Source organism: Sturnus vulgaris, unplaced genomic scaffold, assembly GCF_052056855.1.
Source record: "Sturnus vulgaris isolate bStuVul1 unplaced genomic scaffold, bStuVul1.hap1 Scaffold_194, whole genome shotgun sequence".
NCBI lineage: Eukaryota > Metazoa > Chordata > Aves > Passeriformes > Sturnidae > Sturnus > Sturnus vulgaris.
Window position 1 is genome coordinate 2,012,319 of NW_028276164.1, and position 17,786 is coordinate 2,030,104.

The window sequence follows — 17,786 nt, forward strand, 5'->3', positions numbered from 1 at the left end:
GGGGATGCCCCTCAGCAGCCCCCAGCAGCCCACAGTAGCCAAGAGCTCCGGAGCAGCCCCGACTCCGCACCCCCAGTGCCCCACGGCCGCCATGGGACCCTTCTTCCCGCTGTCCCAGTTCCTCTTTTCCACACTTCTCTGTATTTTCCTCCCCCTTTCCCAACATTCCCCAGTCGCCTGCCCCCCGCAACATCTGTTTAGGGGTCCCACCTCCCCATTTCCCTTTCTCTCCCCACCGTTCCCACCACTTCCCTTCCCGCCCCTCCCGCTCACCCGAGAGCTCCGCGCCCCCAGCCCGGGGGGCTCCCAGTGGCACCAATAGGGCCCCAGCTGCCCCACACGCCCCATGGCCAGCGCCGGGCAGGGTCTGACACCTCCCCCTGTTGGAACTCTGGAAACTGAGGGGTTTGGGCTTTCTCTGCTGACAGGCATTGACCTCCAGGAAAACACTGCTTTTGACCTGAGGCTGTGAAGAAGCTTTCCAGAATTGTGTGATAGAACTGGAATCACTGGTGTGTAGTTTGAATAGAAGTGTGTAATGTGCCATGGTGGAAAATTTAGAATTTGTGGTTTTAGAATATATTAATCTATATAAGACAAGATGGAGGTTTTAGGGTGTAGTTTTCTTTCTTTTTCACCTTCTTCACGGGTCTAGGTGGTACTTTTGTAATTAGATAGAAAATTCCGCATTGCAGGTCACGGGTGATTGGTTGTTGGGCTATTATGGTGTCTTTTTTTAATTGGACTCATTGGCCCTTAAAAGGCCTTGTAGAGAGAGATACGTGTCCATTTTTAGCCTGTTAGCTAGAAGTGCTGCAGAACTCACTGTAATATAGATAAGAATTAATAAATATCTGAGTCCAAACACGAAATTCCGTGTCTAGAACATTTAATCTCGACTCTAGAAAAACAAAAAAGAAGATAAAACGCGATACCCCCCTCCCCAAATTCTCCTGGCGGGGGGCGCTGGGGGCGGGGCGCGGGTGGAGTCCAGGTGAGGAGCTCTGGGCGCTCTGGGACTGCCTGAGGAGTCATCAGCGCCGCGCGCTCTGATTGGCTCAATTATTTTGGTGCCTTCTCTGATTGGCTGAGGAGAGGCCCGGGAGTTGAGAGGAGGACCGGGAGAGATCCTGCCCCAGGCTAGCGGTGGAAGAACATCCAATTAACAAGGCATGCAGATCATTTCCCAGCGGACCCCACACTCCTGTAGGAACTAAATGCACCGAGGATCTCACGAGGGTCACCAACTCTCTGGCGGCCAAATCCAGCCCTGCGCTCCCTGCGGGTGCGGGCACTCTGGGAAGGGCTCAGCTGCGGGTCAGATGGCCGGAGAGTGGCTTGGTGGTCACCTCGTGTGTGAGGCATTGATGGGCTGGGGAGATGCGTGGACACTGCACATAATCACTTCCAAGCAAAAATCATTCCAGGAAGGAGTAACAGCTTCTGACAGAGACCAAGTGTTGCCACCAGGTGCTCCTGCCAACAGCCGCCTGCAGAAAGGAGCACACACAGCAATGCACGCGGGCTTTGGCTGCCCTCTGGCAGAGAAGTCCCCAGGGGACACAGGTCTCTGTGGCAGGAGCAGGCACCAGCATTGGCAGGCCTTGGGGGCGGCAGGTCTCCTTTGGCAGGGACTCTGCCACACCTGCTGATTTCACTGCTCCCAGGACTCAGAGCAGCATTCGTGCCCTGGGCCATACGTCCCGTGTCTGTGTCACACTCCTGTGTGTGTGACGGCCACCCAGCACCGGGTCTTGTCCCAGAGAGGCCCTGGCAGCTGCTGTGGAAGGCCCCGATGCCCTTCCTGCTGCAGCTGCATCGGCAACCGTGGGGGCTCCTTCTGCTGCCCTGAGCAGGCAGAGCAGAGGAGCATCTGCTTGTTGTTTGAGCCATTCCTAAAATTCCTGTTGGGCTGTCCTCGAACCTTGGGGGAACGTCTTCCTTGCAAGCTGGGCCACTTTGGGGGGGGGATGTCCCCAGGGCACGTGGAGGTGTGTCCTAGGGCTCTTTGTGACACAGTGCACCGTGGTCACCGTGCAATAGGAAAGGGACAGAGCGTACAAGGGTGACCCTTTGTGACACGTCGTGACATAGGTGCTGGCGGTGACACGGCCACACCACAGTGCTCGGTGCACTCGTCGGGACAGGACGGAGAGAGCGGTGCTGTGAGGAGCCCCCACACAGCCAGCTTGTTCCCTACTGACCCGGAGCTTTTCCAAAGCGTTTCCTCTGCAGGTGACCTCGAGGACAGACTGCAGGACACGGTGTCCTGTAGCCTTCCCAAGGCTTCTCTGTTGCAGGTGCCCACAAGGCACAACTGCAGCACTTGCTCATCTGCAGCTTTTCCTGAGACATCTCTCCTGCAAGCACTCCCAACTCCAAACAGTGACATGGAGCAGACACCACCCAGAGTGCCCAGGCTGGCCTGGGTGAAGGAGGAGGAGGAGGCTGCAGCTCCCTCAGCACAGCAGCCTGAAGAGCTGGAGCAGATCCAGCTGCTGCAGGAGGGTGAGTAGCAGAGCTGGGCCACAGGGGCTGGTGCCTGCAGCCAGCTTAGCCCCATCCCGTCCCATCCCATCCCATCCCATCCCATCCCATCCCATCCCATCCCATCCCATCCCATCCCATCCCATCCCATCCCATCCCATCCCATCCCATCCCATCCAACATGCCCATGGATAGGACAGAAGAGGGGCTGGGGCTGAACCCCCTGGCAGCCACACCCCATCCCTGGAGCATCCCAGGGCTGTCCCTGCCTGGGAATGCAGGGCTGGCCTGTGTTCTCCGGCCTCTCCCACAGCCCCTCAGCCCTGGCTGCGCTCGCTCTTTGCCAGGTGCCGCCATGGACCCGACACAAGAGCAGGACCCTGCCCGTGGCCGCTTCCGCAGAACAGCGCAGGTACTGCAGCCATCCCCACCTGGGCTGGGCCTGCTGTCACTGCTCAGCCCAGCACCGTGCTTGGAGCACTCCATGGATTCTCAATCTCTTCCTGCCCTTCTCCTGCAGATGATCTATGAATTCATCATGTGCATTTGGCGGGAAGAGACCACCGGTGTGGGCACTGGGCTCTTGGCAAACTTTCCCCTCTTCACTGCTGAGACCGGGGCTGCCATGCTGGATTTGCTTGTGGAGAAGGGTGTCTCCAATCCAAAGCAAGTAAGCAGCCTGTGGCCAGGGCTTGATCACCCCAGGAATTGTGTGGTGCCTCAAGCCAGCTCTGCTGGGTTCCTTCAGTCTTTGAGGCCCAGCCCAATAGGGTGGGAAGGGCAGCACTTCTCAGGGGAAGCTGGGGAACCTGCTGCTCGGGCAGGTGTCCAAGTCTCCCCGGGCCTTCTGCAGGTGCCAGCCATGGTGAGGTACATCCACAAGTGGCTCACGGCCAACGAGTCTGCTGGGCACAGGCTGGACAGGCCCCTTCTGGAGCTGACCAGGGAATACCCCTGCGATGTGCTGATGACTCTCCTGCGCTGGGCCCCATCAGGTGACAGGTACGGCAGCCCCACCTGCCTTGAGGGTTTAGGGTTCCCCGGCCCGTTACCCTGTAGAGCCTGTCCCTGGTGACTGCCAGACAGGGGGACAGTCCCAGGAGCCTCCGTTTGCCAGTGCTGCCATGTCAGCCCCTGAGCGTGCTGCCACGCTCCCTCCCTGCCCCTCAAGATGCCTGCACCCCCGTGGGCTGGCTGGGTGCTGCCAGCGAGGGCCGGTGGGCAGAGGCAGGGCTGACGGCCAGCGCGGGCCCCTGCAGCAGCCCAGGCCACAGTGCTGTTGCCCAGACCCCCCTGACACAGAGCTCTGACCCCACAGAGCTGCTACGGCCATGTGGGGAGTGATCATGTCCTCCACTGGGACTGCGGAGCCAGCGCTGCAGATACTCCTCAATGTGCTGAATGCCTGGCCAGTGGACAGTGTGTACACCTCCGATGGGGACAGCACAGGAGTCTTTGCCCTGGCTGTGAGTTCCTGCAACTGACCTTTGCTTGCCCCTAGGCCACCTCTCCAGCAGCTAGCTCTCTGTCCTCCCCCCAGCTGCATCTCTCTGCCTCAGGCACTGCGCTGAAACCTGCCTTAGGGGCAAGGTTCAGGGGCACCAGGCTGGGTGCCCCCGAGGTGTCTCCCCCGGCCTCTCCCTGGCATGCTCGGACCCTGCCACACGGATGTCTTGGCACTGAGTGTTGTCTCTGGGTGGTTCATTCTTTCCAGGCAACCGTGACACTGTGGAGGGTCTTCAACCTGACCTGGTGCCCACCTATAGTGTTGGAGTATTTTCCCCGTCTCTTTCTGTGTCTGCTCTTCCAAGTTTACATCAGCGCACTGGATACGCCAGAGGAGGTTGATACCTTCTGGAAGGGGTGCCAGGAGCAACTGGGCCTTGCCACCAACCCCCAAAGGTGCTCCATCCCAGTCCTCCCAGTGTCCCCATCCCTTTCAAGGCAGGAGCCAGGGCTGCCAGCATCACCTGGGCTTTGCTCTGCACACAGGTTTGCGGTGCAGACCCTGAAGGTCCTGCTCTGCCGAGTGCAGTGTGAGCGTGTTGTGGTAGCCATGGAAGGCAAGGCTGGCTGGGACACGCTGCTCTGTACTGACACCCACCACTATGCAGTGGGACTCCTGGCCAGGTGAGACCCCCTTCTCCCTGCTGCCCCCGGCACTTGTGCCCAGGGTGCCCCACACAGTTCCCATGGGCATGGGTGAGAGGGCTTTGTCACAAAGAGACGGACGAGCAGACTGGAAAAGGCTGGCACAGGAGGGTGCCCGGGAACAGCCGCCTCCCAAAGCGCCCACGGGGGGCTTGGGAAAAGACCAGAGCTCCGTGGGTCACTCCTGGGAGAGCTTTGCCCTCTCGGCTCAGGGGCAATGATGCCTTTTCCCCCCACCAGGGAGATGCGCTGTGTCTCCATGATCTGGTGTTGCAGCTTCATCTCCTGCCTCTTGGAGCTCCTCAGCCAAGACATTTCAGACTGGCAGCTGCCTGCCATGGCGTTCCTTGTGGAGGTGAGCCCCATGGGCAGCACAGCTGAGCTGCCTCCCACCTCTCTGCCCTCTCACAGCCGCAGCTGCCTGGGACGGTGCCCGTGCCCTGTGCTGCTGCCTTGGCTCAGCCCTGTGCAGTTCTGAGCTCCTGCCAGCTGGGCACCCCGGTCACTGCTTTGTGCCTTTCAGGTCCTGGACCTCCTGGACATCAATGAATGGGGTGACAGCGTCCTGGAGATCATGGCAAGGCGCCTGCAGAGCACGTCCAGGGAGATGCGTCGCCTGGTGCTCAGAGGCCTCGTGCAGCTCAGCAAGGACCCCTCGATGGTGAGAAGACAGCAGCGGCTGAAGCTGTGCGGGCAGCGTGGGGCTGGGGAAAGCAGCCCCTTGGGCTTGGCTGGGCTTTGGGAGCTGTGGCAGCTGCTCCCAGCTCTCCTGCGTTGCTGTTCAGCTGCCCGAGTGCTTCAGGACAGGCCTTCAGCCCTTGGGCTCCACGGCAGCAGCAGCAGCGTGGGCTTGCCCTGCCTTGTCTTCCATGCAGAACATTAGAATGTACAGCCTGACTGAAAGCCTTGTGGACCTGTTGCGGGATGCAGATGAAGACATCGTTGAGATGACCGTCGCGGTGCTCAGCTTTCTGCTCTCGCACAGACACCTCGCAATACCCAGCCCCATCGCCCTGCGGCTGGCTGGCGCGCTCTGGCCACTGCTGGACAACGTAAGGCTCTGTGTCCCCAGCCACGGCCACTGGGTCCTGTCCCCAAGTGTGGAGCCGTGGATTTTTGGGCCTGTGCACAGAGGGGCCTGGAGCAGCTGATGTGGAGGGCTTTTGCTTCCTTTCCAACAGGACAACCGCCATGTGCAGCTGCTCTCCATTCGCCTCTTCCAAGAGGTGATGAGGTTGGTAGCGGCCAAGGGTAAAAAGCCCCTCAAGATGCTTGTGAGCAAGAGCCTGCTGCCACTCTTCTTCAACTGCCACGATGAGAACATGCGTGTGGCAGAGGTGAGGACTCCTGGGCGCTGCTGTCCTCCTGGCAGGGGGCTCAGCTGTCTCCCTGCACCCGGGCACCTCATGGGCTCCAGCCTCCTCCTGGCCTTGGCACAGGGAGGCAGGTCCTGTGCCCTGGGCTGCCGTGCCATCTCTGGGTCTCTGCTGCTCTGCAGGCCTCTTGTGAAACGCTGCTTTCTGCACTAAGCTTCCTGAAGAGGAGAGATCTTGAGCACCTGCTGATGGCGGATCAGATGTGGAGGTTTGGCGAGTGCTTGGTAAGAACGCTGCTCCCCCTTCCCTGGGCTGCCCACGCGGGCTCTTCTCCAGGCTCCTCTGGCCCCAGGGCCGGAGCTGATGGAGCCCCGAGCTCCATCAAGCCCGCGCCTTGCCGGGCCCTCTGCCCCGCTCAGGGCTGTGCGGGCAGGGCAGGCCGGGGCCAAGGGACAGAGCCCGCGCCAACCCTTCCCTCCGTGCCCTGCCGCTCTCTCCAGCTGGCACAGGACAGGAGCCGAGCGGCTGAGCTGCTGCGCCAGGCGCTGCCGTACCTGCGGAGCCCACAGGAGCCCCTGCGAGAGGCGGCCGTCAGGTTTCTTGGTGAGCCACAAGCCCGGCTCCCTCCCCGCCCCGCCGCAGCTCGGCCCCAGCCCCGCCTGCTGCCCCGGCAGCGCCATCCGGGCCGGGGCTCTGGAGCCCCGCCTGCCCTCGGCGCCGCTGCCGCCCTCTCGCAGCCGTGTCCTTGGGCGTCAGGATGCGGCGAGGGCCGGGCCTGAGCCCTGCAGGGGAAGGCGCTGCTGTGGCCGCAGGGCTGGCAGCGCCGCTGCGGGGCAGCTGTGCGGCTGGGGCCGTGACAGGCTCTGTGTTGGCAGGGATGGCCGGGCGGTTCCTGAGAGAGCAGCAGCGAGAGTTGCAGCTCATGTGCAGGGGTGAGTGAGGCCAGCGGGCTGTCAGCGGGGGCTGGCGCTGGCAGCTGCGTTCCCTGCCCCGGCTGGGAGGGCTCTGCTCCCTGCGCGCACGAGGGGCGGCGTGGGCAGAGCACAGAGACCTTCCAGGGGCCTGCGGGAGGGACATTCGTGGCCAGCGCCTTCCAGCTGATCCTTGCTGTCTCCTGCTTCCTCCAGGCCATGGCAAGAGCTGCCGTGCGGGAGGGATGGGGCAGGAGGGTCTCCCCAGGTCCCTGCAGATGCAGGCTCTGACTGTGGCTCTGTTCCTCTCTCTTCCAGCCCTTCAGGACATGACAGATGACACCAGCCCTGCCATCTCATGCCTGGCTCTTCAGACTCTGTACATCAACAGAGTTGTACAGAGCATTCCCTCCTCCCGACTCCAGCAGATGCGAGATGGATTCCGCCGGCTCTGGAAGTCACGGCCTTCCCTGTGTCGCAGGGGCTGGTTGTCCTGTGTGAACACTGTGGAGAACTGATCTGGGAGGCTGCGTCTGCTGGGGTCACCTGAGCCTGCAGGGAACACCTCTGCACTTCAAGGACTTTCTTTCACCCCACTGTAGGATTAGTAAATTGCTGTTGTCATACACAGAGGTCCAGGAGCTTTCTTTTGGTGCCCAGAGTCTTCAGGCCAATGGGGAAGAGGGCAAAAAGGGTGCTTGTGCTGGGCAAGTTGGCCAAGCGTGCGGAGTGGAAGGGAAAGTGGCCAAAAGGCCCTTGGCCTTTGGTGGTTCTGTGGAAGCCTTAAGGCTTCCGACAGAGCGGGCGGGCAGAGGCCGGAGCTGCGGCGGGGATCCCTGAGAGACCGGTCCCTGGAGATGGCCAGCACCCCTCTGCCAGCCTGGAAGCGCCATCTGTGTCCTGCCCGTGTGTTGCTGGCTGGATTGCTGAGGGCTCTGAGGTGCCTCTTGATGCGGCTCCTCTGGAGCTCCTTCAGCAGCCAGGCAGGCCTGGGGGAGGCGTGGAGGGCACGGGACAGTGGGAGGCCATGAAGGGCTGCGGTGCTGCCAAGGCCTGCCCGGAGAAGGCAGTGGGAAGGCGTGAGGGGGATGCGTGTGGCACTGGGTGGCGGGAGGCTGTGATGGGCCAGGAGGACTTGTGTGGATGGGTTGGTGGGAAGCCCTGAGGAACTGGGTGGCAGAGGCCATAAGCAGCCCCCAGACAGCCACCTTCTTCCTGCCAGCCGGCTGCTCTGGCGCTTCCCCGACGCGTCTCTGGTGCCTGTGGCAGAAGCCCTCGAGGCCTGGCCTCAGCAGGACGGTGGGGACAGCCCCGAGGTGGCCAGGCTGCTTGGCCAGGGACAAGGAGGGACAAGGACCCCAAGCAGGCCCTGCTGGAGCACGGCCACTGGCTGCTGCAGGCGAGGAGCAGTGGGAAGTGGCAGCACTGGCGATCAGCCCCCGTCCCCAGAGCTGTCCAGGCCACTGTGCTGTGTGGCCAAGACTCCCCTGACACTGAGCTCGGGACCCACAGAGCTGCTGCCACCATGGCAAGAACGATGTCTCCTGGAGCTGGCCTGTGGAGCTGCTGCTGTCAGCATGGCTCTGGACACCAGAGAAAAATCACCAGAGTGTGCACAGGAACAGCAGCACCCAGAAGGCTTGTACCTCCTCAGGAAGACATGCACACCAGACAAGATGCCAAAAGAGGGGATGCTGTGTGCACAATTTTTCGTGGCTTGGCAAAGGGTGTAAGGGAAAGTGGTCACCATGGTTTTCTCTTGACTTGCCAGAATCACAGCAACGCTTGGCAGCTTCAGCTGCAGCCTGTCCCCCTGACTGACCTCAGCGGCTCTGCTCGAGGGCACACTCGCCTTCCAGAGTCGGCTGTTGCAAGGCAGCAGCGTTGGTGCCATCGTTAGAGACTCTGATGGGACACGAGCCCTTAGCTGCAGCTGCTGACACTCTGCTCCATTGTTATAGTTTTGACTTGCCAATTTAAATATACTCATTTTTCTGTTGTGAGACAGAACCAGGAGCAAAAGAGCAAGGCAGGACTAAAACTTAAAAAGGGTATAAAAAACTTTATTAACTACACAAAGAAAGAGAAAGAAAAGCAAATTCAGAATATCTTCAGACCACTCCTTCCTTCCCTCTCCCAACCTTCATAACAACAAAACAAACATACAAAAAACTACTTCAGTCAGTTCCCAACTTAAATAGTCCTTTTCAGTTCACTTTGGAGAGAGAAGTTTCCTCTTGTCAGGCCATAGGGACTTCACCACAAGAAGGGAAAAAACCAGTCCTCTCGTGGTTTCACTTTCAGGATTTGCATCCGCCCGGGAAAAAACTTGCAAAGTCGTGAAGTTCCTCCCATTTTCACAGCTTTCCCAAAGCTGTGCTTATGGGCCATGTTAAACCCATGAGGTATTTAGTTTTAAGAATTAACTGTTCCAAACTAAAATTCTCTTTATCTCTCTTTCTCTCTGTTCATGTTTCATCTCCAGAAAAAGAGATCCCCTTTTCTCCTCGGGGTGAAGGATTCTCAACACAGATGCCTTTGATTAACAATCTATCAAATGGAACATCTCCAACCCCCCATGTCTTTCTCCATGGTTTATAGGAATATTCAGTACATCACTTCATCCCTACAATCTTACAAAAGGAATTTTCAGCCATCTTCACAGCATCTCCTCATTCTCCTTCCCTCTAAAGAAACTTAGCTCTTGCTTCATTGACTTTGGAGCATCTCCTTTTCACCCTCTCATATTCAAAGGAAAGCCGGAGGTCTGCAAAATCTTACCTGAGCACTAAAGAGTTAAAGTTTCCCACAGAAGTCACGGCGCTGGGTGTGGGGGCGGCTGAGATGTTAATCAGCTTTTCTGGAGCTTGCTGCAGCCCCGCACTGCCCATGGCCACCCCTGCTTCCAGACAGGGCCCGGCTGCCTCCCCCAGGCCGTGCGGGGGCTGGGCGGGCTCGGCCCCTCCAAAGCTGCTCCGAGCCAGCAGCAGGAGCCGGGCCCCCCCAGAGCCGCGGGCTCGTAGGGGAGGAAGCCGGGCTAAGGTCTCATCAATGAGCCTTTCCTCCCCCCGGCCATCGGGTTCCCTGGTTTGCAAACGGGGCCCAGCGGCCTCCCGAGCTCCCCCAACATGGGAGGGAGCCCGGGCTGGGCCGTTGTTACCTGCTCAGCCACCGGAAATAAATGAGAGTTTTTTTCCTGGGTTACCGCCTTCAAAAGGTGTGCTCACCGAGCGAACTAACTTTCTCCAATTGGTTGTTCAGGCTGTCAGTAACCAAACCAGCCTCCAATTGGTCCCATCAACTCCCAGAGGGAGTTCTCACAGAGAGAATTTCTCTCTTGAGTTTCTTCTCCCCAGGTGAAACTAGCACAGAAGCCGATATTAGGGAAGATCCTGCTGCTTTCCACCAGTTTTAGAGGGTCATAAACACTCTGTATAATTTTGAAATTAAGGGGCTCTCAGGCAATGATATGGAAATAGGAATAACAGCAACTATGAAATTAACAACAAACAGAACAGGAGCCCAGTTCCAGTCTCTGGGCCACGGGCACTTTCCCCTTTGGTGCAGTTGCTGTCACAGCTGGCAGTGAGCTCTGGCAGGCTCCTGATGGGCAGGTGCGACGATCCCCGTGCGGCTGCAGGGGCACTGGGGTGATGGCAGCTGTGTCCCAGATGGGAAGGGATGGAGGAGAGGCAGGATGCTGGGAAAACAGCAAGCTGAAGCAGGAGGGCGTCCAAGCAGGGCTGCGGGGTCCAAAACAGAGAGGCAGCTCCCGGCATTGGGATGGTGGGGGGGTAGCAATGACCTTTCTGCTCCGAGAGCCAAAAGCGAGCGAGAGCCAGCAACTGCCCCCCACCCTCCTTTACCTGCTTCTAATTCCACAGTGTTCCCCCTTTCCTTCCCCCCTGTCTCCCCTGGCACTCCAAGAGAAACCCCCAAAATACCAAGAAGGCTCTGCCTCCCCCTGTCACTAACCATCACTGCTGAAACCTAGCCATCAGTGCTTGTTGGCATGTCTATGGGAAAAAAAATCCATAGGCAGAGAGGAAAGGAGAAAGCCAACCCCCAAGTCATGGTGATCTCATGGTCATGCTCATCTTGTGCTCGTCTTGTGGTCAACTCATGGCCACAATCATATGATGGTCATGTCAGGATCACAGCTGAGTCATCGTCATGGCCATCTCATGGTCATGTGTAGCAATGAGGAACAAAGACACACGGACTTGATTGCTTGCTCCGAAGAAGATCGTTTATTGTAACCAACTGAGGCTTTTTATACTCGAAACTTAACCCAAACTTAACCCAAAGTTTACTGAAACAAGCCCGCATTGGCTGCCTGTCACTGCGGTGTCGCTGTTGCCGTGTCCCTTTACCCAGTCAGCTCTCTGATCATGTGGTGTCCACGCATCTCCCCAGCCCATCACTGCCTCACACACGAGGTGACCACCAAGCCACTCTCCGGCCATCTGACCCGCAGCTGAGCCCTTCCCAGAGTGCCCGCACCCGCAGGGAGCGCAGGGCTGGATTTGGCCGCCAGAGAGTTGGTGACCCTCGTGAGATCCTCGGTGCATTTAGTTCCTACAGGAGTGTGGGCACCGCTGGGAAATGATCTGCATGCCTTGTTAATTGGATGTTCTTCCACCGCTAGCCTGGGGCAGGATCTCTCCCGGTCCTCCTCTCAACTCCCGGGCCTCTCCTCAGCCAATCAGAGAAGGCACCAAAATAATTGAGCCAATCAGAGCGCGCGGCGCTGACGACTCCTCAGGCAGTCCCAGAGCGCCCAGAGCTCCTCACCTGGACTCCACCCGTGCCCCGCCCCCAGCGCCCCCGCCAGGAGAATTTGGGGAGGGGTGTATCGCGTTTTATCTTCTTTTTTGTTGTTCCAGAGTGAGGATTAAATGCTCGAGAGATGGAATTTCGTGTTCGGACTCAGATGTTTATTAATTCTTATCTATATTACAGTGAGTTCTACAGCACTTCTAGCTAACAGGCTAAAAATGGACACGTATCTCTCTCTCTCTCTCTACAAGGCCTTTTAAGGGCCAATCTGTCCAATTAAGAACAGACACCTAAATTCTTTTTACTATTAACCCAACAATCAATCAGCTGTGACCTGAAATGGGGAATTATCTATCCAATTACAAAAGTACCACCTAGACCCGTGAAGAAGAAAGAATCCGCCACCCTGAAATCTCTATCTTGCTTTATATATATATATATTAATATATTCTAAAACCCCAAGCCCTAAATTTTCCACCATGGGACATTACACACTTCTATTCAAACTACACACCAGTGATTCCAGTTCTATCACTCAATTTTGGAAGCCTTTTTCACGGCCTCAGGTCAAAAGCAGTGTTTTCCTGGGGTTCAATGCCTGTCAGCAGAGAAAGCCCAAACCCCTCAGTTTCCAGGGTTCCAGCAGGGGGGAGGTGTCAGACCCTGCCCGGCGCTGGCCATGGGGCGTGTGGGGCAGCTGGGGCCCTACTGGTGCCACTGGGAGCCCCCCGGGCTGGGGGCGCGGAGCTCTCGGGTGAGCGGGAGGGGCGGGAAGGGAAGTGGTGGGAACGGTGGGGAGAGAAAGGGAAATGGGGAGGTGGAACCCCCAAACAGATGTTGGGGAGGGCTGGTGACTGGGGAGTGTTGGGAAAGGGGGAGGAAAATACAGAGAAACCTGGAAAAGAGGAACTGGGACTGCGGGAAGAAGGGTCCCATGGCGGCCGTGGGGCACTGGGGGTGCAAGGTCGGGGCTGCCCCGGAGCTCTTGGCTACTGTGGGCTGCTGGGGGGGGCCCCTGGACCTGTGTCCTGCACACACAGCGCTGTTCCAGGAGATGGTTTAGTCCGAGTGTCACTTCATTCACGGCACCGACCGGCTGAGGTTCGTGGAGAGGAACATCTCCAAGCGGGAGCAGTTCCTGCACTTGGGCAGCGATGTGGGGCTGCACGTGGGGACACCTCCTTTGGGGACAAGGCTGCCAGGCACTGGAACAGCGACCCGCAATGGATGGAGTACAGACGGGCTGCGGTGGACAGGCACTGCCGGCACAACTACGAGTTGTCCAGCCCGTTCCTCGTGGAGCGCAGAGGTGAGCGTGGGGCAGAGCGTGTCCCCTCGGGCCCTGCCCTGGGAATGACCCTGGAGCCCCTCAAAACCTCCCTGGGAATCACCCGAGACACGTCAGCCCTTCTGTGCCCATCCCCGGGGCCTCCTGCACCAGCACGGGAACAACAGAGCCAGCCTGGGCACAGCGAGGGAATTTATTACCAACCAAATCACAGCAGCACAAAGAGAAGGGAAAGAAATCTCTCCAGCCACTTCCACCACCAAACGGGGATAACCAGGACCACGATTCACCAGGGCTCTGCCCAATGGGGGTCACTGGGGAATCATCCAACACAAATCTTCCCATGGGGGATGGAGCTGGAACAGAGCACGAAGCTCTTCCCACACTCGGGGCACTCACAGGGCTTCCCTTAGTGGTGCCTCTGTTGGTGTTTGGTCAAGGCTGAACTCTGTGAGAAGCTCTTCCCACACTCAGGACACTCGTAGGGCCTCTCCCCAGTGTGGATGCGCCTGTGCCTGATGAGGGTGGACTTGTGCTTGAAGCCCTTCCCGCAGTCGGGGCAGCGGAAGGGCCTCTCCTCTGTGTGAATCCGCTCATGTTTGAGGCGATTGGAGCTGGTGTGAAACCTCTTCCCACACTTGGGACACTCGTAGGGCCTCTCCCCAGTGTGGATGCGCTGGTGGTATTTCAGGGCAGAGCTCCACCCAAAGCTCATCCCACATTCCAAGCAGGTGTAGGGCCGTTCCTCTGTGTGGATCACCTGGTGATGCATCAGATAAGAAATAGTGCTGAAACTCTTCCCGCATTTCCCACACTCGTAGGGCTTTTCCCCAGTGTGGATCCTCTGGTGCCGGATCAGCTCAGACCTCCAGCTGAAACCCTTCCCACATTCTGAGCACTTTTGGGGCTTCTCCCCTCCAGGAGGCTTCTCCACCAGCTCTGAGCTCTGCCTCGATCTCCGGCCGCCTTCCCGGCTCAGGGAGGGTCTTTCCTCCTTGCAGCTCCCTGTGCTGGGTTTGCAGCCCCTCCTTGTGAGAGATCTCCGAGGCTTTTCTTCCTCCTCCATCCACCCACGCCTTTGGAATGACAAATCCTGGTTTGGGGGAAAACACAAGAGAGCACCTTGGGGTGGGGGTTCCTCCTTCCAAAGTTCATCTCAGGAAGTCATTGGTCATCTTGTGTCTATAAGAACCTCCAAAACACAATGATTCAGCAAAAAAACTATCCAAACATCAAGACACAGATCAAAACCTCCCCAAAAAGCAAGTTTCAGCCCAAATCTCCTCTAAAATATAAAGATTCAGCCCCTGCAAAAACAGAAGCACCAACATTTAGCCCTATAGAACTCACAAACACCAAGTTTCACCCCTGTGAAAATCATGGATCATCATCTTCAGTCACTTGCTGCAGGTGGGGGGAGCAACGCTCCTGGGGCTGGGGTAGAGGCTGCAGATACAGGGAGGAGTGGAACATTGTGCCACTTCCCATTTCTGCTCCTCCTCTGGTGTCCCTACTCTTCCTCACACTCCTCTTCCTCCCATTAGTCCTCTTTCTCATGCACAATCCCACCTGCTCCTCCCACGTGCAGCATTTGACCAATTTGTTCAACCCTGCTTCTCCTTCCCTTCTCCTGCTGCCCCCAGGCCCAGCACCCACTGCCGGCTCCCTCTTCCCCCCAAACCCACAGCATCCCAGCGCAGGGGCAGCGATGGAGCTGGGGCAGCTCGGGCTGGGGCAGCGCTGGGCTCTCGGCCGCTCCCGCCCGCACTCGCTCCCCACTGCAGCCGCTGCCGCCACCACAGCGCGGGGGGCCCGGCCTTGGCGCTCCCCCCCTCCCACCTCCCCAAATTCCCCTGCCGGGGGGGCGCTGGGGCCAGGAGACAGACGAGTGACAGATCAGGGGGGCTGGGAACAGTCGGCAGCCAGAGAGCACTGAAAATCTCAGCAGGGACTACAGTGGGATCTTCGGGGGCTAAACATGGCAGGGCACCCATGGAGGGTAGAAAGTGAAAGCCAGGAAGGGCTCCTGACCAAAGGTTTGATGATCCCAAAATATCTCTGAAGGGGCCCTTGGGAGCATGTTGAGAGAGTTTGCACATTCTCCCAGAGGTAATCAAGGTCAGGGACACCCAGGGAGGCATGAAGAGAAGTCCAGAAGGGATTTAGACAACAGGGGATGGATGCTATTGGTGTGCTAGAAAGGGATTGGGTGAAGGGCAGTGTGCAGGAATATGGTTCCGGCAAGAAGAAGGAAAGTTGCCAGCTGACTCACATCTTTTCTATCCCCGGTTGCCAGGACAGGCACACAAGGAGGTCAGGATTGCAGGGGGTTTCTCTGTGCTGGGCAGCGGCAGGAGCGGGCGCAGAGGGGCGGCACCGGGAGCACGGGCTGGGGGCCTGTGGGGAGCTGCGGGGCCGGGCCGGGGCTGTGGGGCAGCCGGGGCTCAGCGCCGGGCGCTGCCTGAGCCCAGCACCCCCCGGCAATTGCAGGCCCGGCAGTGGCCCCCGGCCCCCAGGAGGCTGCGGGACGCCCCGGCCGCTGCCCGGCCCCGTGGAGCTGCCGGCCCTGCCCGCCGGGGGGGCCGCGTTTGGACACTGCGGCAGGACAGGCACCGGCTCTGGGATACGGGCTGGCCACGGCAGCCACAGCACAAGGAGCAGCAGCACGAAGGAACAGCTGGGAAATGGGCATTGGACGTGCAAGCATCCAGATCAGCTTTTAAGCATTTTCCTTGGGTCACTGCAGAAAGGAATGATTTAGCAGAAAGCTCAGCAGCTGTCAGAGGATGAGCACCCCCAGGCACTGAGGGGGCTGCAGGAGGGGCAGAAGAAGCCCCTGGAGCACTTGGTCACAAAGGCACAGCAGGGGAATGCAAGAAGGGATGAGGAAAAGGCCAAGGGGAAGGCAAAGGCCATGGCAGAGTTTCTACAGCCCCTCAGGGATGAACCCCAGGGCCCAAGGGGGCCCCAGCACCCAGGGGCTCTCACATCCTTACACCATCTTCAACCAGGTGCCCTCCTCACACTGACACCATTCAGTCCTTGATGGCAAAGATGCTTTCTGGGGATGCCCACTCACACAGGATGGTAAACTGGATTTTGCCCTTGAGTGGGAACAAGAGGTAGAAGGGAAAATGGAAAAGACATGGACGGTCCTTCTGCAGGGATGCACGGAAGGAACAGCCTTATTCGAGCAAGGTTTGCAAAAAGTATCACAAGAATTTACCCCACCCCCAGGGATTGGGTTAATGCAGGATGTGGATGACTTGCTGCAATCAGGAGGACAAGAAGTGGTAGAAGAAGCCTCTGTGAAACGGCTGAATGTTCAGGCTAAAAAGCATCTTTGAGTATTGGAAAAACAAAGAGGAAATGGTGGAGAAAAAGGTTAAATATTTGGGACATTTTTTGTCTGAAGGTTTCTGGTGTATTTATCTGTAGAGGGACCAGGCCATCTCAGAAGTAACATTACCCAGCACTGAAATGGAGCTGGGACAACTCTGAGGATTAATAGGAAATTGCAGGATCTCCACTGAGGATTCTCTGTTCCAGACAGAACATTGTAATACGTTTTAATCCCAGAGAGCCTTAATATTATGGTATGGACATAAGAAAAAGAACAAAACTTGAGAAAATGAAAAAACAAAGTTATTGACGCCCCTGCCATGGCTCTACCAGAGTCAGAAAAGAAATTGGAATGGGATGTGGATGTTAAACAGGGCCATGCCAAAGGAATTTGGAATTCCCGGCTGCAGGAGCAGCATGGGAGGGCACCACTGACCCTGCACTGAAGGCAACGCAGCAGCAGCCAGGGCTCCACATCGGGCCAAGCCCCTGGGCCTGCCCACAGATCCTCTGCTGAAATCCTCTGCCTGGGCACCCTCCTTTGGCATCTCCACACACTGGGGCCAATCCTTGCTGCCACTGCTGGAGCTTCTCTGCTTTCTGTGCCTGCACTGCCACAGCTGCTGGGGAAGACAACGGCACAATTCCACTCTGCCCCTCAGTTACACTCACACACTGGGCTGACGGGGATTCCATTGCTGAAAATATACCTAGTTTTAAAATGTTTTAAAAATTATTTCTCTAGTCAGGCTTGATTTGCCTTTTTCCTCAAAAAAGGAATTTTTAAGTGGTTTTTTAAGAGATGTTACACTCAATGGAGATGAGTTTAACATCCCAAGAGACTGGGAATAACCCAAAAGATAACAAACATCAACAAAACATCAAGGAAACAGAAGCAAACGTCAAGAAAGACCCATCCCAGACACTGCACCCGGCATAGATGGAGACACCTGGTCTGGAAAAGACTGAGAAGGAAATCCAGGAGTGGGACCTAATTAACATCACAGGAGGAGAAATCCGGGTACAAGAGGAAATTCAATACTAAGAACTACATAACTTGGAAGTAATGAACATTAAACCAATGGATTTCTATGGGTTCAAACTGTAAAAAGTTAAGGGAAAATCTAGTAAAACTCACGTGTCATGGAATGATTTTCTCTGCACACCCGGGCTATTTGTGGATGAAATGATTTCTGCTACACATCCTGGCCAGAATCAAGCAATTCCTTGATTCTCTAACAGTAGAAATGGTGTTGAAGAGTTTTAGTTCTTCCCGCAGTTTTGGTGACAAGACTACACCATTAGAACGTTTTTTCTTAATAATCCTACTTTTATAAGATTCATTCCAGGCAGAGCCAGGAGAGCAGTTTTAGAAATGCAAATTAACTCTGCTGAAGAAATGCGTGGACAATTTACCAAACTATTCTTGCCTGGGGGAGGAATTTTGCAGATTTCCTCTGTCCCCCACTCCAAGCTCTGCCTGCTTGCATAGATGGAATTTGCACAACTAAA